Raw genomic sequence first — 19,971 nt, 5'->3', positions numbered from 1 at the left:
GAAGTTCGATGACGATAAAGGGTGGCGGTCGACATGGATTTAGGGATTAAAATAAAGGTTTTTAAAGTTTTGAGTTTTTAATAAGATTTCTAAAACTTTTGAGATTTTTTTTAAAGAAAATATATTTTTATGTTTTTATTTTAAATTAAAATGTTCAAAATTACCAAAGCATGACATGTGTCACTTAAAGAAATTTTTTGACAGGTGTTACGACCAAGACACCTAAAGTAGTAATGTTTGTAACGTTAGGCACTTGGATTGACATAAAAATATTTAGGCACCACTTTGGGAGAAGAGGAATAATTTGAGCATTTATTTTTACATTTAGCTAACATTTTTAATAAAAGTGTGATTTACACAGATGATCATGACTATAGAGTATTATTTTGTTGAGTCTCCGACTATTAAAAGTTATAAAATGATCCATCAACTACAGGGCAATGCTTTATTAAGTCTTCGGCTATTAAAATTTACAAAATTGTCACCTAACTATTCATTTGTTCTAAACTCATTCTTTTTTGGCTAAAAACTTAGCAATCTTCTGAGCTGGACGTTAACATGTTGTTTGAGATATGATAAGATCCTAAGACCATTTGAGGTATATTTTATGGATCGAGTCTCCATTTATATTATATTCTCGAGTTAGTGCTTGAAACATTGTACCATCGAGCTGATGCTTGAAAGCAACAATGGTGCCTATAGATATCATTAAAAATATAATTTTATCATTCTCAGTTAGTAAATTCATGTCCAACTCATACAGCTGTCAATTTTTAAACAAAAATTGACACGTTTGGAACATATGAAGAGTTAGATAATCATTATGTATATGAATAGTTAAATAATCATTTTATAACTTTTAATCGGAAGACTCAATAAAGTAATATTTTATAGTAGAGAAATCATTTTATAACTTTTAATAATAAAAAAAACTCAACGAAACAATATCAATGATCATTTATGTTATTCACCCTTTAATGAATATAGGCAAATAGTGCGTAGCCATAATGCCTTTCGCTAATAAGATGACAACAGAATATCCGCCTTAAAAACAGGCGAGCAACATTCATCGTTCCCTGCTCGTGCTTAGCTGTTTGATCATCAATTCCCCTCAAGATAAGATCCATGACGCTACATCAGTAATAAAAAAAGATCAATCACAAAGCATTTCATTTTGACCGAAGCCAAAAAGGGTTCTAAAACAATCATCTCGACAAACAGTAGCAGGTAATGCAATTGGCATTTAACTAGCAGGCAATAATCATACAAAAACGTCCTAAACATGACATAAAATGATTACATAAGAAGTTTGAAGAGAAGATGTGTTTCTCTCAACTTTCATGCCGTTTTCTTCGTAGCAATTGCAGGTCTTTTGCCATCGGTCTGAGACTTGCCGGAGTGCGGAACCAGCCCCCGCAGCAAGGCCAAAACACCTACTCCCAAGAAAGGAGAGTACATATTGTCAACAACTTATCCGATGCCTTCTGGGATCCCACCAGCTCCCCTAATAGAGCAGTCTGAAAATTTTGACACAAAGTTAACAAATTTAGATGCAAAGTATTTGATGAATTGACAAACTGTGTTAGCCCCAATACTCACATCAAATGTGATGTGAAAACCCTTCTCAGAAATGGAAAACCCACATTAGCTTAAATTTGGAAGTCCCAGAGAATTCGAAACTGAGTACGCAAAGCGTGTATATATTAGTAATAATTAAAGAAAAATGGTTATCCAACTATAAGTTATTTTGTTAAATCCATCTACCATTAAAAATTATAAAATGATCACTTGACTATTCATATGTTACAAACTCATCATTTACGTCTAATATGTACGTTATTCTGGTGATTGAAATATGATAAAATTTGATCCCAAAATCATTTAAGTTGTATAGTGTTTGAGATTCTAAGATCAAGTTTTATTATATCTCAGTCAGCAGATTAACGTCCAACTCAGATGACTATAATTTTTTAATGAAAAAGACGAATTTAGAACATATGAATAATCAAGTGATCATTTTATAACTTTTAATAGTATAAGGAATCGAAAAAATAATATATTATAATTGGAGGAAAATTATAATTTCTAATAATTGAAAACCCAACAACATAATATCCTATAATTGAGATCTTTGATGTACTTTACCCTAAAAAATAATACCCTTTGCTTAAGTAATTAAACAGGAGAATGTCTCAGATGAGGCAACCTTAATATATGGTTAAGGAAATGCGCTATCAGATATGTTAATATTTTTTAACATTTCCGGTAAAGCGCTACCTAACACGTTATTTTTTTTCTACTAGAAATGTTAATATTGGGAGCTATCTAAAATGTTTAATATTTTCCAATATTAACATTTCCAATAAAGCGCCACCTAAAATATTATTTTTTTCTACTAGAAATGTTAATATTGGGTTCTACCGGAAATTAGTTAACAAAATTAACATTTTCGGTACAAAATAATGTTTTAGATAGCGCTTTAGAGGAAATATTAAAAAATATTAACATTTTCGATAGATCTTTTCTTAACTGTATATTAAGGTTGTCATACAGTAGAACTGTCTAGTAAACAGATGTTGATAAATAAGAAAGCTTAAAAGCCGCTTTGGGAATACTTTCAGGGAAGTCTCTAATGTGGCAGCCTAATATACTGATAATAAAAGACGCTACCGAAAATATTATTATTATTTTAATATTTTCGGTAAAAAATTACCTAAATCATTATTATTTCTACCGAAAATGTTATTATTAGACGTTTTATCAGATTTTTTAACATTTCTAGTACAACGTTACCTAAAAACTTATTTTTTTTCTACTTAAAATATTAATATTAGACATTTTACCGAAAACATTAAAAAACATTACTGCTTTAAGTAAAAGAATAATTTTTTAAATAACATTTTATTAAAAATATTAAAAAAATAATAATATTTTAGACAATTTCCTAATACTTTCTTCCCACCAATAACGCATCCAAAGTCCTAATCAGAATAATCATTACAGACTAGGAGTAAATCCTACATAGTTTGACTTTCATCAAAAGAATTCACCGTCCCATCATCAAGCACAAAGAAAAAAAAAAGAAGGATAAAATATAATTTTAAAATTACCATGGAAGTAATAACAGAGGCACCATAGATTAGAGACGTGGTGTTGAACCAAGGCTTCGATTCCAAAATCCCATAAATGTTGAGCACAACAAGAGGCCACTAGAACATAAGTTCCAAACCAAACCAAGGCCACGAAGAAATGCGGCTTCTCCTCCATTAAATAGTCTTGGTACACCTCCGCATAACGCTGCTTCAAACGGACGAGCACCTCCGGGAAAGTACTGTCCGGAAAAACCAACTGCGCGCAGATTAAAGGACCGAAAAAAAAAACACCACGAATGCCACCATCAGCACTGCGTCAACCACCTTGCATAAAATTCCCATTTATTTCAACTCGGAGTTTTTTTTTTTTTTGGGTAAGGATATAAGATTTGAAAGTTTTTAGAAAGGTTTGCTCTTTCATACAAACCCGTCAATTTATTTTACTGCTTCAAGCAATGGGTGGGACCGAAATAAAATAGTGGTTGCAAGGAGTGGTATTTCTCTATAAATTTAGAATAAAATAATTATATTTATATTATATATACACGTTATTAATAATTAATAAAGATTATAAATATAATCATATAAATTGTTAAAAGAATTATAATAAAAGAAATAAACATTAAATTTAATGTAAATATTGTACTACCTAGTTGGCTGTTGTACTTGCAACCTATTAAAAAATATCGTTTAGTAATGTATCTTAATTAATACGCAAGATTCTCTATTTATATTTTATTCCATCTTTTAGTATGCAGATATACCAGGATCTGCTATTAGGTTGTCTTGGAAAATCAGAGCCGTCGCTGTCGTTTTTATTTCATGTAGGTATCTTTGTCTTTAATTTCTATTATTAAAAAATTTATTTGTTGAGCGAAAATAAAAAGATTCTTTGAAAATAATGGAAGATAGCTGCATTTTCGATTGTAATTTGTCGTAGATTATGGTTGCATTCAACACCTATTTTGTCATTCAACATTTAAACATCCCTATGTACATGATGTTTAAATCTAAAACTTTAAAAAAATTATAATAATTTCTTTAACCATTAATATAATTTAGTTTGTGTTAAACTAAAACAAGTTAAATTGACGTATTTGTTAAATAATATTTTTACTAATAATCAGTTAGTTTAATGAAACGAAACATTAAATCCTTTAAATAAGATTAAAGGTTTAAATAGTTACTTTGGTAATAGAAAGTTGGACTGAGAAGATGTCTCTTAGTAAATCTTTGCATTACTTAGAAAGTAGTCAAATAATGGAAATCAGCTGGATGTGAATAGATTAATTTCAGCTTCTTCTTATCATATTACAAATTTATTTTCAAAAGATTAAAGCATTGTAGTGATAAAACCCGGAAGTGGGTTGTTTGTGAGTTACTTTTGTAATTTGATGTGATTACTTTCAGCAATTTGAGATTAGTACAATTGAAAGAATGAAATGTGATCTATGCTTCCAGCATTCCTAAAACTGATAGTACAAGTGCCTGCACCATGTGACCAGTTAGTACTTTGGGTCAGTACTTGACAGTGAAGGGCCCTTTGAGGCATTACAAGAAATGTGTACTTTCTTTTTCCCTGTTTATATTGTTTATATACGAGTATATGACTTTGTACCATTTGTGCAGATAAGTGTTTGTTTTGTTGTAGTGATAAATGGCAGGCACAGTACGTAAAGATCATGCATATTGAATTCTTGTTTTCATTTTAGTCCAAGAGAGATATATAGTTAAGCGGTAAGGGTATCAAATTATGCTTCAGCGTTTTGAAGGAGAAAACTCAAGCGATGGGGATGTCTAGTTCAAAAGTGGCTGCTTCTTATCTTCCCACGTATCCAATCTCTTTCGTGCTTCTTCAACCTCCTTTTTCCAATCTGTCCGATATGTTACCCAAATCAAGATGAGGGTTTGCATGGTTGTGCCACCAATCATCCCTGTCCATATTCCCTGATAACCAAACCCAAATATGTTCATACTCCATACTCCAAAAATATAAATAAAAAGTTCATACCTTGGCACCCAAATTGAAGTAAAAACCAAGAAGACAACCCAAGGGAATCCCAACAACGTAATAGCAACCCACGTTCACGTACGCCACAAATGCTTGCCATCCACACCCCACGGCCACACCTTCATGATCATGCAATTCATGTTCAATTTCATTTTCATTTTAAGATAACGTTAGACTAAAGAAATTAAATGCTATTCCATTACCAGACAAAACAGGTTGAATTCCGTTGAGGATTAGAGTTAATGCTAGAAGCGGACAGAGATCTGAAACAGCCTCCGCCACCACTTCACCTTCCGTGAAGGCATAACTAATCACATGCCGTAGAATCATTATTATTATCGCCGCCACCACCGAGATTATGAATGAAAACACCGTCACTATCACCACTGAGAACGCCGCCGATTTTGGATGCCCTGCTCCCAGCTCGTTCCCAACTCTTACACTGCTCATTTCCATTCATCTCTTTTAGCACTGATTTATTAGAGAATAACAAACAATTTCTGACTTACCTTGCTGCCGCATTGAATCCAACAGAAATCATAAACACCCACCCAGATATCGTCATGCTGAAAATAATGAACCGTTAAAAATATATTAAACAGCCATTAAATTTTATAATACCAATTTGTTAAAGACTTAATTAGTAATGTATTTCTGATTTGTGCTTACCAAATGGAAAGTGAATCCAGAGCCAATTCTGGATTCTCAAGCAACCCTGCAAGCAGAACCAGAATCTGAAAATACCAAGTCTCCAAGCACAACATCACCGCCGACGCCGCCGATAACTTGAAGAATCCCGGCAGACCACTGAAGGCTTGAAGACTGAACCCATTCCATGTATATTTGCACTTATCGCTTTTAACTATATACACAAATTGAGCAACTACCACGATCCACCACGACAAGCTCAACACCAACGACGCACCGAACAAACCAAGCCCCATTTTATACACCGCAACCCAACTTATCAGTAGATGTATTATTAATGTGGCTGTGGATATGTAAGCACTAGGAGCCACTATGCTCTGAGCCTGCAGAAACTTTTGTATCGGGAAATTTATGGCGTACGCGAAGATTTGGGGTATTAGACCGTATACGAAAACCGCAGCTGCCGAAGCAATTTCGGGCGATTCACCGAGTAAAATCAAGATTGGTTTAGAGAAGATGTAGATGATTGTGAGAAGAATCCCGGTTAAGGTAAGGAGAACTGCTGATCTTTGAAGTTTATTAGCATATAAGGGTTGAGTGTGAGTGAAGTTAATAACAGCTGAGCTGAGCTGGTGTGAATGGTGTGAGGTTGTTAAGAGTGTGTGTGTTAACGGTAGTAGTTTGTTATGAAGTTGTTACAAAATTGTTTTGATTAGTTAGTTAACAAGCCATATAAATAAGTGTATAGCCTTCACTGTGATGAATGAATGAAGAAGTTGAATTCATTTCGCTTTCAATTTTCTCGTCTGTTTAATTAGTAATTAGTTCTACATGGTATCATTCGCTGTTTGTTCCTGAGGTTCTTTGCTTCGCTGCTTCGTTTGCTGTGGAACATGGATTCTGTGGCTGCTAAGACGTTTACTCACAAGAAGGTGAATGTAATTCTTGATGAGTCGAACTTCTTACTCTGGAAGCAGCAAGTTCTACTAACCGTTTGTAGCCATCGACTCGAGCGGTTGTTAACTGGCACATTGCAACCTCCGCTTGCGTTTGTAGTTAATGCAAATGGCGAATTTGTGCCGAAAAACGAGTTATACGATGACTTTATAGCACAAGATAGTGCACTGGCATCGTGGCTATTGTCAACCATCAGCTCTCACCTGCTCTCTAAATTTGTTGGCGCGGAGACAGCAGTGGCTGTTTGGAACAAAGTATTGCAGTTCTTTGCGTATCGCTCTACAACAGCAGTCATCAGTCTTCATTATAAGCTTCAGTCACTTAAGAAAGGAGATGATAGCATGAGGACTTATCTCACTCGAATTAAGGAGGTGTGCGATGCGTTGGCCTCGTGTGACAGTGCAGTTTCCTCAACTGAGCAGGTTGCCAGCATCCTAAAAGGTCTCTCTAGGGATTATCAGCCTTATGTTGCGTTCATTACTACGATGAAAGATTCGTTGTCGCTTGATAAGGTGTGTTCCTTGTTGATTGATGCTGAAACTCAAATTGCTGGTTTTGATGCTCGAGATGAGCAGTTTCCGATAAGTGCTCATGTTGCTAAATTGAATGATGGTTCCAAATCGAGCAACGTTAATTCGTCTAATCGATCAGACTATCGAAATGAGTCTGGTTATGCTACTCGAGGGCGAGGTCGTGGCAGGCCACGGGTTCAGTGCCAGCTGTGTGGCAAGAATGGCCATCTAGTGGTTGACTGCTGGCATCAATTTGATCAAATTTTTTCTGGTAGAGGTTCTGCTCGTACTTCATCCCGAGATAACTCTGGCAGTGCTCACTATTCTAGTCTTGAAGCTGCAGAAAATGTATCATGTTCCTGCTGTGCTAAAGGATCTGCTGAGGCTCATAATGCTACAACTTCTAATTGCTCTTGGGTGGTTGATTCAGGTGCATCGCACCATATCACATCTGATGCTTCAACTGTTAATCATAAGGGCGATTTTACAGGCCCAGGTAAGTTAATTGTTGGCAATGGTGTACCACTGTCTATTCATGCTACTGGTAGTTCTACCTTAACATCTAATTCTCGAGTATTGTTGTTAAATGACTTGCTGCATGTACCTACGATAACAAAAAACTTGCTCTCGGTGTGAAAGCTTGCTAAGGATAATGATGTTTACTTTGAATTTCGAGCCTCTAGTTGTTGTGTTCGTGACGAGAATTCTGGTGAAATCCTTCTGCGTAGTGAAGAGCGTGGTGATATGTATTTCTTTCAGTCGAATGCAGATGCTAGGAGTAGTGATTCAGCAAAGACTTATGTTGCACTTTCTTCGAATAAATTGTACGAACTTTGGCATAAACGCCTAGGGCATCCTGCATATGGGACCCTAGAGCAAGTTTGCAAATCGTTAAATGTAAGTGTTGATAAAAATGAGAATGAAGATTGTGTTGCTTGCCATATAGGCAAAAGTCATAAACTTCCTTTTCATGCGTCCGAATCAACTTACACTACTTCGTTCCAATTGGTCTATACTGATTTGTGGGGACCTTCACCTGTTGCTTCAAACGGGTATAGGTATTATGTTAGTTTTGTCGATGCTTGTACACGACACACTTGGCTATATCTGTTGCATGATAAATCCCAAGCAGTTCATGCTTTCCAGATGTTTCAGCAACTTGTGTCCACGCAGTTTAACTTAAAGATATTAGGTTTGCAGAGTGATTGGGGATGAGAGTTTCAAAGTCTCTCTCGTGACCTTCTAATGGCTGGGGTTGTGCATCGTGTAACTTGTCCACACACCTCCGAGCAAAATGGAGTCGTTGAACGAAAACATAGGCATATCATTGAGCTGGCGTTGGTGTTACTTGCTCAGGCTTCTATGCCTATTAAATTTTGGACCTATGCTGCAATGATGGTTGTTCATCTCATAAACAGATTACCCACAAAGGTGCTGCAAGGTTTGTCTCCATATGAGTCGTTATTTCGTATGCGACCTGACTATAGTCTGTTAAAGGTCTTCGGTTGTAGGTGTTTTCCACATCTTAGACTGTTTAACCGTCATAAATTGGAATTTCGTTCACAACCATGTACGTTTCTTGGTGTGAGTCATCAACACAAAGGGTTCTTGTGTCTTGGGAAGAATGGGCGAGTGTATGTGTCTAGACATGTGAAATTTGATGAATGGCAGTTTCCATTTGCAGCAGAGTCCAGTCACAACTCTTGCTGCTCGTCTGGACAAATTAGTCAACCGCTTGGTGTTGTGGTAGATGTACATTTATTACTTACTGAAGATGCTGGAGTATCGGGAAATCACCATGCTCCTGTGCATGAGCATGAGAGCTCTGTCTCTGGTTCTATTGCGCCCTCAAATACTCGTGAAAACTCAACCGAGTCTATGTGTCCAAGTGAAGCTAATGTTAATGATGTAGTTCAGGGTGAGGTAGTTGCACATCCTATTCCTGTTCAAGACTCTACAATCAATCATCATCCCATGTTAACTCGTAGCAAATGCGGTATCTACAAGCCCAAGGTCTTCACCACTGTTCTTGATGATAGTGTTCCTTCTAATATTGATGATGTGTTAATGTCAACTAAGTGGGCAGCTGCAGTTCATGCGGAGTATTCTTTTTTAATTCAGAATCAAACTTGGAGTTTGGTTGAGCTGCCTCGTGATAAGAGTGTTGTGGGCTGCAAATGGCTATTTAAGCTCAAACGGAACCCGGATGGTTCTATACATCGTTATAAAGCTCGTCTAGTAGCTAAGGGTTTTTCGCAAGTTCTTGGCCATGATTTTGTGGCCACGTTTAGTCCAGTTGTTAAGTTTACCACTATCTATGTGGTTCTTGCAGTAGCGGTGGCTCGAGGATGGTCGCTAAGACAAATAGATGTCAATAATGCATTCTTGAATAGTGATCTGGCTGAAGATGTTTACATGCAACAGCCCCCCCCCCGGTTTTGAACAGCATGGCTCAAATGGAGCTCCCTTAGTATACAAGCTGCAGAAAGCTTTGTATGGACTTCGCCAGGCTCCACAAAACTGGAATGATAAACTCAAGAACAGTTTGCTTGAGCTTGGTTTTGTGGTGTCAAGGGCTGATACGTCTCTATTTGTGCGAATTGTGAATGATTCATGCACGTATATTTTAGTGTACGTTGATGATATCATAATCACAGGAAGTTCTAATATAGAAGTTGAGGCTGTTATTCTTATGTTGAACAAGAAGTTCTCTTTAAAAGACCTTGGGACCCTTTCGTTCTTCCTTGGTATTGAAGTTAAGAGGACTAGTGCTGGCCTAACTCTCAGTCAAAAAAAATACATACTTGAGCTGTTGGAAAAAACAGATATGCTTCATGCGTCCTCGACTTGTACACCTATGGTAGTGGCTATGAAAAATTCAGGGAAAGGAAATGCATTGTTAGCTAATGCACGTGAATATCGAAGTGTTGTCGGTGCTTTGTTATATGTCTGCCATACTAGGCCTGACATTGTTTTTGTTGTTAATAAGGTGGCGCAGTTCATGCAATCACCTTGTGAAGAACATCTCGTTGTTGTTAAGCGCATCTTACGCTATCTAGCTGATACACTGGATTATGGCTTAGTTTTCTCGGCCGATGATACTAAGTTATGTGTACGAGCCTTTTCTGATGCTGATTGGGCAGGTGATACTAGAGACAGGCGTTTGATGATTGGCTATGGATTGTTTCTTAGCAACAACTTGGTTACTTGGGCGTCTAAGAAACAAAAGTCGGCGTCCCGCTCAACGATGGAAGCCGAGTATCGAAGCATTGCAGAAGCTGCTGCAGAAGTAACTTGGGTCGATGCGCTGTTGAGTGATTTGGGGCTACATTCACTCGATAATCCTATTAGTTGGTGTGATAATACAAGTGCGGTAGCAATGACTGCCAATCCAGTGTATCATGCGAAGTCAAAGCATGTTGATCTTGACATTCATATTGTCCGAGAGAAGGTTGCAGCTGGTAAACTGAGGGTGAGTTATGTTCTTGCTGGTTTTCAACTTGCTGATGGATTTACCAAGCCTTTAGCTAAGGCGTCGTTTCAAGTTTTTTGAGACAAAGTTCATGTTCAACAATGTTGAGTAAAAAAAACAGGAGAAGAAGAAAGACAGGAGAATATTAGCATATAAGGGTTGAGTGTGAGTGAAGTTAATAACAGCTGAGCTGAGCTGGTGTGAATGGTGTGAGGTTGTTAAGAGTGTGTGTGTGAACGGTAGTAGTTTGTTATGAAGCTGTTACAAAGTTGTTTTGATTAGTTAGTTAACAAGCCATATAAATAAGTGTATAGCCTTCACTGTGATGAATGAATGAAGAAGTTGAATTCATTTCGCTTTCAATTTTCTCGTCTGTTTAATTAGTTATTAGTTCAACAAAGATATATGCCTAACATGTCGTATTTGTGTGCTCCAAAGGCTTGTCCGCAAAGCGTTTCCACTGCATTCCCCATTCCTAACTACGTCATAAATATCATAAAACAAAGTTCATCATGCCATCATATATATATAATTATACGTACACCCTTGAGATTATTGATAAAGTATTGGGTTTTTGTTTCTAGTTATCATGATCAAGATTCAGTCTTTGAGTTGAGTGTCAAGATTCAATCTTTGAAAATCTGTCATATGAAAAAGAAAAAAAGAAAAGTTGATGTAATTACGTACCATGAGGCCGTAAGCAAAGACTTGGATGCCAGTGTTTCCGAGGGAGGCGGCGGCTAGTTCAAGATTACCAAGGTGGCCGGAGAAGATTTGGGTGGACATAGACATGAGATAATTGATCATGTATACAATAACAGCCGGTGCTGCCAAGTGGAAAAGGAGCTTCGACTCGATCCGGTGCTACCAAGGTTAGCGTCCGATAAAACAATCTCCAGCTCCGAACTTGTCGTCTCGGATTTCATGTCCGAAGTTAGTGGTTGAAGAAGGGGTTGTCGGATGATGTTTTCAGGGAGTGATGCCATCGTTGTGCTTATCTGTTATTGCGTCTATGGCTGTGAACTTGACAGAAAATACCAATTTGAAGATTTATACTTGACAGCAAAGTGTAATCGTTAAGGTTTCCAAATGGCTTTTTGTGGTTTTATTTATGAAGAAAATACCAATTTGAAGAAAATATTATATATTTCAAAATATTTATCAATTTTATAAAAAGACATGTGGATTCAAATACATAAAATATACAATATTTTCTTATATAATGAAAAGTAGATTTGTATTTAAGTTTGACAAGGAGCCCCTTGTGTTTTGGACCTGTCCACCGCTGAAAATTCCATTGATTCAGAATTTTGCTTTCATTTGTTTGATTTTGTGGTCACACTTATTCTTCACATATTCCCCAACTGTCAAGTACTCAAAATTATTCAAACTAGTGCAATCTTCGTATGCAAATATATTGAGAAAAGATTCAATCGCGCCCTCCGTTCCTACAAGCATAGGAGGAATAATTCGTGGGATCCATAATTGTTATACCGTCTATTTTCTTCCCTCGCACCCGAGAACCCGAACCGCTTGACTGCCTGGCGTAAGGGAACAAATCCATGCTCCTCTCGCTCTAACTGAACACTAACGAAATCAGAGCTTTCGCCGACGTTTCGAAAATCGTTCGAAATCGCTTCTGTGTGGTTCATTCTAAGTAGCTAACGGAAGGCATAATAAGCAAGTCAGCTGCTTCAGTACGCAAGCCTGCCAGCAAGCATTCTCGATTGAAGCATGAAAGAGACTTTTTGATTATACCACATTTCTTTATCCTTGAGATACATAATTCTCTTCCCCTTCCCGAAAGCCGGTCCATTACTTAATGAAGAACAATCCAACATTAATTTTTGTCCGATAAAATGACACTGTTTTGATTAGTCTAGGGTGAAGGTACTATCTATTTGAAATACTCATAAGCATTTGACAATGAACATCCATACATTTATGTAGACAATGTGTTCGAATTCAAGACCTCAAAAGATAACAATAATCCCTTAACCACTTCAAATTGAAGCAATTAGATGTTCGACTCGGGCCTATAGAAATACTCCAACACGCCACCTTTGTAATATATTTCATATATCACACTAGATAGATATCATATTCATGGAATACGTGTATCGAAAAAAATATTCATGAAATACGATTAACTTTCAAGACGCCTTGGTGGTGAATGGTACATGCGAGACTCAAAATCTCGTGCTAAAGTGTGTGGAGGTTCGAGTCCTCTTCAAGGTATAATATTGAGAGTGTTCATTGAATTTGAATAATTCGACAACGGATCACGAGAACTTGGTGAGATTAAGTTTTATTTTAATTAAACTGAAATTATGACCAAATTGATAGAATGTATAAATATCAAAGACCAAAATAAAATTATACCAGGTTTTTAAATGTCGCGTCACCTCTTTTTTTTAAAGTTAACAGATCCTTAATTGAAACATTTAAATAAGTTTGATGGTTTGATTGATTAAATCGAAACATCGATGGTCAAAATGAAATCTAGTAATAATTAAGGGTCACCAGTGTAGTTTACCCTTGCAAGATTCACGTCAGCAAAAAAAAAGGCTTACGTCTGACGTGTGCTCAAATGAGATTAGAGAAGTCAAATGTCAGGAAAGTATAAGGTTGGTCACACATATCGCGCCCCATGCACAAGTTTTCTTCACGTCGTACTGAAACTACCAAAATACCCCCAACTCTCTCCTCCAATTTACCCTACTAGTTCAACAATTCCGTCACACCAATAACGTCATTTTAGACATTTCATCCACCGTATTAACAAATGCTTATTTATTTCCTCTAAACCAATCAGTCAAGCCTCATTATCCAACGTTGTTGTGAATCTTGGGAAGACATGAAATCATTACCAAAATCCCTTTCGAACGCCCCGTTTTTGTTCTTTTCATCATCTTCGTCATCATTTTATCTTCTGCTCCGTCTGCATTGGCTCAATGTGAAGAAGAGGTCATCTCTAATGGATGCCATGACAAGAGAGAATCCATGAAGCTAAAAGTGATTGCCTTTGTCACGATTTTAGTATACAGAGTGATCGGTGTGTCTTTACCATTGTTTTCTCGTTATATGCCGTCGCTTGCACCCGACCGGGACTTGTTCACCATCGTTAAGACGTTTGCTTCCGGTGTTATTCTAGCGACCGGGTACATGCACGTGTTGCCGGATTCTTTCAACGACCTGATGTTTGTACTGTTTGCCCAGAAATCCATGGAAGAAGTTCCCTTTCATGACTTTCGTTGCAATGTTGTCGGCTTTGTTCACCCTTATGGTGGATTCATTTGCCATGGGTGTATACAAGAAACGTAGCAGTCGAGCTAACAATGGAGCTAGACAAGAAAATGGGAATAAAACAATAGAGAATTCTGAACACGGACATGGAGCTGAATAACGCATCATCTCAATTGTCAAGGCATCGAGTAATATATATATATATATATATATATATATATATATATATATATATATATATATATACGTGTTTGAATGCTCAATTAATGTTCTTGATTTTGACAATCAAAGTTGCCATCTGTTAAAATAATGCCTCGTGTATATTATTACTCTGCTAAACTACAATATATAGTACATTGTACAAGCAATAATACAAGAGCTAAAACTAACTGTTCCTAACTAATTCTCTAACAGCCTATTAACCAACTTCTAACAAGCTAACTGATTATTTGCTATCTTAACATTCCCCCTCAAGTTGATGGGTAAAAAACACTTGAAACCCCCAACTTGGTTGTCAAATACTCGTGATATTGTGTTCCGAGTGCCTTTGTCAAGATATCTTCAGGTTGCTCCCTTGAGGAAATGTGTTCAGCAGTGATGAACCCTTCTTGAATCTTGTCTCTGACAAAATGACAATCAATTTCAATGTGTTTCGTTCTCTCATAGAAGACCGGATTAGAAGCAATCTGTAATGCAGCTTTACTGTCACAAAATAACTTGGTTGGTTGATCATGTCTCACACCTAGTTCGCTTAGCAGTCCACTTAGCCAAACTAATTCTGCTGTAGTCATAGCCATACTTCTATACTCAGCTTCAACTGAAGAACGAGCTACTGTGTTCTGCTTTTTTGACTTCCACGAAATCAGGGAATTGCCAAGTTTTATACAATATCCTGTTACAGGCTTCCTTGATATTGAACAAGTTGCCCAATCAGAATCACAAAAGGCAATTAGATCACACGTACTTGAGGAGTCCAGCAAAACTCCCTGCCCTGGATTCTTCTTAATATATCGTACAACTCTCAAGGCTGCTTCCATATGCTCTTTTCCAGGCTGATGCATGAACTGACTTAGATGTTGTACTGAATAAGCTATGTCAGGCCTGGTGTGAGTCAAGTATATAAGACTGCCTATGAGTCTATGAAATTATGTCTTGTCTATCATACTTTCTTCATTATGATTCAAGTATTTTGTATCCGAAACTGCAGAAAGATTATTATTTTGTTCCAATGGCGTTAAAGCAGGCCTTGATCCCCTTGTCCCACTATCTTCTATTAATTCCAGTGCATATTTACACTGGTTTAATATGATCCCCTTCTCTGACCTTAATACTTCATGTCCAAGAAAGTATCTCAATTCTCCCAAGTCTTTCATTTTGAACTTAGAACTCAGTATACACTTGAGCTCTTCTATCAGTATTACTTCCAGTAATTAGCAAATCATCTACATAAACCAGCACAACAACCAACTTGTCTGCTACTCGCCTTGTAAACAACGAGTAATCATGCTTGCTTTGTTGAAAACCCGCTGATATAAGGGCTTCATACAACTTCTTGTTCCACTATCTAGAAGCCTGCTTGAGTCCATATAGAGACTTTTGCAACCGACAAACCATATGCTCCCCCTGGCTGGAAAAGCCTTCTAGCAACTGCATGTAGACTTCGTCTACCAAATCTCCTTGCAAAAATACATTGTGAACATCCATTTGCCACAACGGCCAGTCAAAAATGGAAGCAAGAGCCAAAATTAGTCTCACAGTGGTGAGTTTAGCAACAGGAGAAAAGGTCTCCACATAGTCAACCCCCTTCTTTTGATTATATCCTTTGGCCACCAATCGAGCCTTGAATCTTTCCACCTCACCCGAAGCATGGTACTTAATTTTATAAACCCACTTGCAACCAATGGGAGCTTTACCAGAAGGAAAAGGTACCACAGTCCAAGTATTATTTAATTCCAATGCTTGAATCTCTTCTCTCATGGCCTACTGCCATTGCGGATTTTGACAAGCTTCATGATAAGTGGTGGGTTCATGAAAATGAGAAACAGAGGCTAAAAAATGTTGAGTCGGTAAAGGTAAATGAGAGTAAGAAATGTACTTAGAAATGGGATAGGCAGTAGAGGATGAAGTGGATTGGCAAGTGCAGACATAATCGTTTAACCAATATGGAGGCTTGGAGACATGAGAGGAACGTCTAGACACAACACAATCTTGTGCTAAAGGAGGAATTGTTGAAAAATTAGATGGACTACCAGATGCACCTGTTGAGACATCAGAAGGAGAAATTGATGGAATAGGTGACATAGTATGAAATTCTTGGGAAGAACTAGAAGAATTATCAACATGAGACATATTAGTTGGTATTGAAGAGTCAAGGACTAGAAAATCAGAATCAGGAATATGAGAATGTGCAGGAAAAAAAGGAGAAGATTCTGAAATAGGAAAATGAAAGGGAAAGATAACTTCATGGAACACAACATCTCTACTCACAAGAAACTGCTTTGATTGAAGACTAAACAGAAGGTACCCCTTTTGAGTTGAAGAATATCCCATGAAAACACAAGGAATAGCCTTAGAATAAAACTTGCCATAGTAGTTAAGCTTGGTAGCATAACATAGACACCCAAATACCCTTAAATAAGAAAGATTAGGAACTCTATGATGAAAGGGTTTGAAAAGGAGTTTTGAAATTCAAAACAGATGAATGAAACCGATTTATTATAGAGCAAGTTGTAGTAACACACTCTCCCCAAAACTTAATAGGAACTTTTAAGTGAAAACGAACTGCCCTTGTAACTTCGAGAATATACTTATGTTTGCGTTCAGTAACCCCATTTTATTGGGGGTCCAAACACATGAGCTTTGGTGAAGAATTCCAAGTGAACTAAAAAATTTAGAACATTGAGAATTAAAAAATTCAATGCCATTATCACTATGAATTATTTGAAAAACGGCTGAAAATTGAGTTTTGACAAAGGTGATGAATTTTTTAAGAGTGATAATAGTGTCATTCTTCAATCTCAACAAGTGCACCCAAGTCATACGAGTAAAGTCATCAACTATAGTTAAAAAGTACATATGACCACTATGTGTAGCAATTCGGTAAGGGCCCCATAAATCTATATGAATGACACTAAAAGGAGCTAGTGAAGAAGTGAGGCTAATAGAAAATGGGAGTCTAGTTTGTTTGGCTAAAGGGTATATGGGACAAGAGTGTATTAATTTAGAATCCAAGTTAACAGAATGTAATAAATATAGTTTATTCATGGTTGAAAAAGCAACATGTCCCAAACGAGAGTGTCAAAGACTCGTATTATTACCAAAAATAGCAGTCATACATTCAGATACAGGACTACAATCAACCAATTTTGAATCACAAGACAAACTAGAGGAAACACTATAAGACTAGACATTTGAGGAAGTATGTGTAGATGACAAACCAGTAGGTGAAGCTGATGACTGAAAAAAATAAAGCCCCCTAAACTCTTTACCAATCCCCTTCATCCTTCCACTTGAGAGGTCCTGCAGAAGACAAAAGTCAGGATAGAAAATAACAGAACAGTGCAGGTCAAGGGTAAGATTTGAAATGGAGAGTAGATTATGAGTAAAATTTGGGATATATAACACATTAGACAATTTTGTAGTTGAATTTAGGAAGCAGGAACCAACATATTTAATCGGAACAGTTTTACCATTAGGCAATTGAATTCACCGGGAGGAACACAAGATAGGAGATTGCAAGCATTGTAAATCAGATAATATGTGATATGTAGCACCTGTATCTAAGACCCACGTTAGTGACTTGCTAGAGGCACGTAAACAATTATCAACAATACATGCAAGATTCACAGCGGAATCAACCGAAGTAGCAAATGACAGAAGATTAATGATCTGGTTGTACTGCTCCTGAGTAAAGGTCGGTGCCAAGGGAACCATGAATGTGACTTGACAGAGACATCAGCAGGATCGGATACAGCAACAGGGTCAGAGACAACTACTACAATCTGGGCGTTCTTGCATTTAGAGAACTTGAAATCGGGTAAAAACCCTATAAGACGATAACAACTATCTCGTTTGTGACCTTTAACCTTGCAATAGTCACAAACACCCTAAAACCGGCGACGATTAGGAGTCCCAGAGCTTTTGGAGTAAAATACCGACGAATCGAGACTGAAAGGCGCAACAGAAAGCTGAACTCGCTGAGACTCCTCTTGAGCAACCATGGAGTACGCCTGGTTCATCGAAGAAAGGGACTGCATCAGTAGAATTTGACTTCGAACCAATGAGTAGGTCTCATTTAAGCCCATCAGAAATTGAAGAAGTTGCTGCTGAGCAAGGTGCCTGGAGTACTGCTGTGAGCTTGCACATTCACATGATGGAATCGGCACAAGCGTAGCATATTCATCCCACAGTATCTTCAATTTAGTGAAGTAAGTCGAAACACTTAACTCACCTTGAGAAATGATGGCTATTTCATGATGGAGGAAGAAAATCCTTGAACCGTGTACTTTATCAAAGCGTTCATTCACGTCACTCCAAACTGAAGCCGCATTTGAGACAAAGACTATGCCAGTCGAGAGCTCCCTACTCATGGCGTTGAGAATCCAGGATAAGACAATGGCATTACACCTCTCCCACTGAGGATGTAAATCAAGATCATAGTGCTCCTTCTGGCAAGTGCCATCAACGAAGCCGAGTTTGTTCTTCGTCAACAACGCGATGCGCATCGATCTGCTCTAGACGTTGTAGTTCTCTAATCCAATGAGCTGATGAGAGATTAGAAGAGTACCTGGAATATCTGATGGATGCAAAAAGAGAGGATGATTAAAATCAACAGTAGCTGATTCGTTCATTGGAGGCATGGCAATGGAGATCGTCGAACAAAATCCCTAGTAGAGTGATTTGGGGAAAGACGAGAGAAAAGAGAATTGGTGTGGAAACGAAGCTGAACCACACTTACTTAGTTTATTAGAAGTTGGTTAATAGGCTGTTAGAGAATTAGTTAGGAGCAGTTATTTTTAGCTCTTGTATTATTGCTTGTATAGTGTACTATATATTGTAGTTTAGCAGAGTAATAATATACACGAGGCATTATTTTAACACCATCCTTGTGTTTAAAATTAATTGAATTTCATAAATGCAGGTATTAGAGTTTGGAATTGTGGTTCATTCAGTGGTAATTGGTCTTGCAATGGGAGCCTCTGACAATCGATGCACCATTCGATCACTTATTGCTGCTCTTTGCTTCCACAAGATGTTCGAGGGAATGGGACTGGGCGGATGCATACTACAGGTGATCCAACATACACCATTTTCTCTTGTGAACACCATGTTTGATCTCCAGTCTGAATATGAGTTCCAAATGAAAGCAATCATGGTATTCTTCTTTTCAGTCACCACTCCACTTGGAATCGTTATGGGAGTTGGTTTATCGAAGGTTTACAGTCTGACGAGTCGGACCGCACTTATTGTGGTCGAACTACTTAATGCTAACTCAGCAGGGTTGTTGAATTACATGGCACTTGTTGATCTCGTTGCAGCTGATTTTCTGGGCCCTAAGCTTCAAACAAATATGAAACTTCAGGCTTGGTCATATGTTGCAGTTTTACTTGGTTCTGGATTTATGTCTTTGATGGAAAAATGGGCTTAGTCATTTCAACATGTACTCTAAGTAACACGCCTATTTCCTTCTTTTTGTAGATATTCTTTCCCATCAAATAAATGGATTGTTGAGTGGAATTAGGAGTGCATTATCAGTCTTGCAGTGGTGAAATTTAGTGTTAGAATTTGGAGATTGAGTCAATTTCAATTTTTAAAAATTGAGAGGTTTAAATTAAGATTTTTAAAATTTTTGAAGGTTTACTTTACTTTTTTTTCTAAAAAAATTAGGTCTAACTACAATTTTTGAAATTTTGAGAGGCCTAATGAGATTTTTAAAAAATTATGGGAGGGGTATAATTAAGAACATTAAAAAATTTAAAATTTAATTTAAATTTAAATTTTTAAAAATTTTGAAGGTGCCAAATTAATTTTTTT

At 37.1% G+C, this 19,971-nt stretch overlaps 3 pseudogenes; 1 reads left to right on the top strand and 2 right to left on the bottom strand.

The window, feature by feature from the left end:
* Positions 1 to 1,217: 1,217 nt before the first annotated feature.
* On the bottom strand, positions 1,218 to 3,434 carry LOC120169593 (annotated as a pseudogene).
* A 1,449-nt stretch (positions 3,435 to 4,883) lies between these two features.
* LOC120169582 lies at positions 4,884 to 11,690 on the bottom strand (annotated as a pseudogene).
* Positions 11,691 to 13,487: 1,797 nt separating this feature from the next.
* On the top strand, positions 13,488 to 19,647 carry LOC120166873 (annotated as a pseudogene).
* The last annotated feature ends 324 nt before the right edge of the window (positions 19,648 to 19,971 follow it).

This window comes from Hibiscus syriacus, unplaced genomic scaffold, assembly GCF_006381635.1.
Source record: "Hibiscus syriacus cultivar Baekdansim isolate YM2019G1 unplaced genomic scaffold, ASM638163v2 tig00003041_pilon, whole genome shotgun sequence".
In the NCBI taxonomy this organism is placed as follows: Eukaryota; Viridiplantae; Streptophyta; class Magnoliopsida; order Malvales; family Malvaceae; genus Hibiscus; species Hibiscus syriacus.
This window is presented reverse-complemented; position numbering and strand designations above follow the sequence as displayed.